Raw genomic sequence first — 4,671 nt, forward strand, 5'->3', positions numbered from 1 at the left:
GCAAGTCATCTATGTATCATATGTATAAGTATTAGTACATGCACATGTTAGCCACTGCCTATATTATACATATGTGAAAATATACTATATATATATGATATGTATATGTGCATTTATCATATTTATAATCGTTTTCTTTTTATCTTGACCTTAAACCACAGATTCTAATCCTCAGCACTGCCTTGAGTCCCTTACAGACCTCCTTGGGACTTCTGAAACTATCCCTGGCAGTCAGTGAAATGCACCAGAATATCTTGAAGTCTTCTCAGGGAGCAGCTCCTGAGGTACATTCCTTAAACCAGATTTGGAAGAGGCCTCCAGTTCTCTGGACCTGCTCCGAAGGGGCCCTCTTGTTATGGCAGTGACAGCAAGGAGACCAGCACTGACGCAGTCGTTCATATTGCTGGCTACTGACTGCTGTCCCGGAGTGCTGCTGTAGAGACAACAGGACTGTTGTGAGACACAGAAGACCTGAGAGCACTGTGGCAGTGTAAAGAGATCAGAATGAAAATGTTGAGCTGCTGTCTGTGGCTGCACCTCCCCAAATCCAGACAAAGTAGGAAGACAGAATAGCTAAGCAAATGTCTTTTTTGAAACCTTTTTACGTATCCTATAACGTATTCAAGGAATCTGGTTACATGTTTACATCAGCTCCTAAAGTGACAAAATGAAATTAGGTAGGAAAGAATTTAAATTCATTTTTATTTATAAGTTCAATAACATTATTTTCTTTTTGCACGTTCCTATATCTCACATAATCAAACAATCAAAGATACATAAAACATGAAGAACCACCACTGGGAATCCTATGAGGAAGTTGTGCATTTTATGGAAGCTGGAATAGTGTGTATTACAACACCTTCCTGAGAGCGTGCTTGATCTCCCTGTTCCTCATGCTGTAGATAATAGGGTTCAGGGTTGGAGGAACCACTGCATACAGAAGTGCCATTGTCAGATCCAGGAGTGGGGAGGAAATGGATGGGGGCTTCAGGTAGGAAAAAAAGCCAGTGCTGAGAAAGAGGGAGACCACGGCCAGGTGAGGGAGGCACGTGGAGAAGGCTTTGCGCCGTCCCTGCTCAGAGGGCATCCTCAGCACAGCCAGGAAGATCTGCACATATGACACCACTATGAAAACAAAGCAGCCTATGTCTAAACTGATAGTAAAAATGAGAAACACAACTTCCCTGAGATTTGATTCTGAGCAGGAGAGCTTGAGGATCTGGGGGATTTCACAGAAAAACTGGTTCACAACATTCCCTTGGCAGAGAGGCAGTGAAAACGTACTGGCAGTGTGCAGCAGGGAATTGAGAACCCCAGTGCCCCAGGCAGCTGCTGCCATGGTGGCACAAGCTCTGCTGTCCATCAAGGTCCCGTAGTGCAGGGGCTTGCAGATGGCAACGTAGCGGTCATAGGACATGATGGTGAGAAGGGAATACTCTGCTGAGAGGAAGAAGAGAAAGAAAAAGAGCTGTGCAGCACATCCTGTGTAGGAGATGGCCCTGGTGTCCCAGAGGGCGTTGGCCATGGCTTTGGGGAGAGTGGTGGAGATGCAGCCCAGGTCAAGGAGGGCCAGGTTGAGGAGGAAGAAGTACATGGGGGTGTGCAGGCGGCGGTCGCAGGCTACGGCTGTGCTGATGAGGCCGTTGCCCAGGAGGGCAGCCAGGTAGATGCCCAGGAAGAGCCAGAAGTGCAGGATCTGCAGCGGCCACGTGTCTGCCAACGGCAGAAGGAGGAACTCGCTGATGGAGCTGCTGTTGGGCATCTGCTGTTGTTGGGCTTGGAGTCCTGCTCAGAGTGCAGAAGATAATGACAAGTCCAGACCATTCTCAGACACACTCCTCCTGGTATACCATGAAATGTTTTTATTCTCTTTCAACAGTGTACATTTAGCACCATTACTTGCATTTAATTTCATGTATTTCAACATTGCTTAAGCAGAAGCAGCATATGGAGCTCTAACCTTCCTTTTATTTTCTTATGCCTTCTCCCTGGATATTTTCATCTGTTTCATGTCTCATATCTTTACCCCAAGTGCTCTTAGAGCCCTTTACCCCAGCTTCTGTGGCATTCAGTTTCAGTTAGAAAATGCTGCCTGTTTGTAGGATAAGTGAATTATTCATGCCTACAGAAAATGATGATAATTCCATTCTTTGAGAAAGGGAAGACTGAAAGCACATCATGTGTGACTGTTCACAAAACAAGCAATTGATTGACAAATTCTCAGAACTCTTATTGCCCCTTTTAGATTTCTGACTCCAAACCTCTTTGCCTAAGAACAGGAAATGGAAATCCCTGCCTTGGCTCTCCTCTTGCAAAGTACCCTTACCAACATTCAGTTGTGCAGTGGAGCTGTGATCCCCCTGCCCCAAGCAGCAGCAGCACAAGCCCTGCCGGGGGCTCCTTCCCCCCACCCGTCTCCCCGCAGCGCCCTGGGCAGCTCCCCGGGCAGGCTGAGTGCTGAGCCTGGCAGGCGGCAGAGTCCCATACCCGGCACACAGCCCCTGGGGCACAGCAGGGACCCTGCTCTGCAGGACAGCCCTGGGCACCCGCCCTGCAGCCCCTGCTGCACAGCCTGCAGCCGTGCTGGGACATGCAGCCCTCAGGGCTGTGCTCTGATGCTGCAGTATGGAAGCCCTCAGCTGGAGCAGAAGGCTTTTTCCACAGTAAAGAAACATGCAGTGCCTGCATCCAGATCTGCTATGGGATATCCCAAATTAAGTTGACCCTCTATGAAAAGCAGCTCATGGTCTGCAGTGAGACTTACCCTGTCATGGTCTGTGAGCAATGCTCCTGCAGAGAGCTCACAGCCCGCTCACACCACACACATCCTGCAAGCTCTCTTCAGTTTCTCTCCTCTCCTTCTGTCACCTGCAGGCTGTGCTGTGCACAAGAGCTGCTCCAGGGCACAGCTGTCTCACTGCAGCCCTGCACACTTTTATGAGCTCCCTGTGTCCCAGGAGCCTGGACAAGCAAGCAGCAGATGATGTCATTTTTATCCTTCCCACTCGTGTCCCCTGACACATCCCTGGGTCCTCATGGCCAACAGCTCCTGAAAGACAACAGCGTCATGACTGTGCTTTGAAATCCGCTCATTTAACCACCACATGTCCAGTGGTCAGTGACTAATTGGAGACATATGGGGAGTGCTCCCAGAGTTCGTTTGATGAAACAATAAGGGCACCCAGACAAGGAAGGTGAGGTTTGGACTTTCCCTGTGCAGGGCAGTGATCCAGCTGAGGCAGTGCAGGAGTTTCATCCGTTGACAGAAATCCTGGAGCTGAAATGGGATTCAGCTCCCTACACACCCACAGGAGCTGGGATTCCTCTGGTTCAGTTCAGAAGTGCACAAGGAGTTGCCTGCATGTGAGCTCCTGCTCTGAGTCTTCGGTTCTTCAGCAGGGAGGCAGCTGCTCACACACAGACACTGGGTGATGCCCAAGGTGCCTGGGCTGCTCCTGATGTGTGCCAGTGCTTGTAAACCATGTGGGAAGTCCCTGAGATAGACAGCTCCTTCCTGGGCATCAGCCGAGGGCCAGAGAGGGGATAGCACCGGCTGTCTGGTGAATTCACATGCAGCTAAAAGAGCAGCACAGGGCCTTCAGCAAAGCCATGCCCATGGTGTGTCCGTGCTGCTACGTCAGCTCCAAGACCCACGATCGGTCTAATGTTTGTGTGCCACCTTCTGCACACTGATACCATAGATGAGCTATCCAGTCCAGCTATGTCCAGTGATGCTTTTCAATTAGGATGTTTACTTATGTGGTTTTGCCCTAATGCAAACACCAACAAACAGTAAGCTAGAAATCTTGATAGAGCTGCAGGCCTGAGCTCCTGTTTGGACCACGGGGACACAGTTGAATGGCTTCCACAACTGCACTGTAGCACAAGGGGGATACCGAGTCTTTAGGATGGATGCGTGAGGAGACGAGGAAGAGCGACTGCCCTCTGTGAGAGTGCACTGAGCTCTGCCTGGGGATGGCAGAGCAGCCAGGTCAGACCTAATGGAAATGGCAAACAGAGGAGACCAACAGTGTCTGTACCTGTCTTCCTGATCAGGGAGAGCAAGTAGAAAGTGCCCTCTGCAAACACATGGGAGTCTCATGTTGTCAGGCCATTGTCCCATTTGGGAGCCTTTGTCACTCCATTATCTGCGGCAGGGACAGCACAGCAGGGCATGTGGCATCCAGCAGATCCCTGGAGAGCACAGATGGCAGCTTCTTGACCAAGCCATGGAGGAACCAAAGAGGAGAGGTGCTCTGCTGGATCTCATACTCTCCAGCATGGAAGGTCTGGTGGGAATTGTGAAGGTGAAAGGGGCATCAGGCCACGTGCAAAAGACAAATGGATCTAATTTTATTTATTTATTTGTTTGTTTGTTTGTTTTGAGGCTGTAAGCTTAAAAGATGAACATATATGTCAATAAAACTGAAACAAAGAATTGAAGACAAAGAATTCAATGAAAATTTTTTAACCCTTTTTATCATGAGAAATTCTCATGAGTCTTGATCCATTTTTAGTTGTAAATATGAGAATTTGTGGGGATTTTGTGTCTTCTTTTTTTTTTTTTTTTTTTTCCCCTATATTTCAAATTCCTTCGGGTACAGAGACACCATCAGTGGTGCCATTGCCATTGCCCTGTGACTAAAGCCCAGCGTCCACCGCTGCTCTTCC

The sequence above is a fragment of the Coturnix japonica genome, chromosome 31 (assembly GCF_054131305.1).
Source record: "Coturnix japonica strain WE chromosome 31, WE-NBRP24, whole genome shotgun sequence".
Lineage (NCBI taxonomy): Eukaryota > Metazoa > Chordata > Aves > Galliformes > Phasianidae > Coturnix > Coturnix japonica.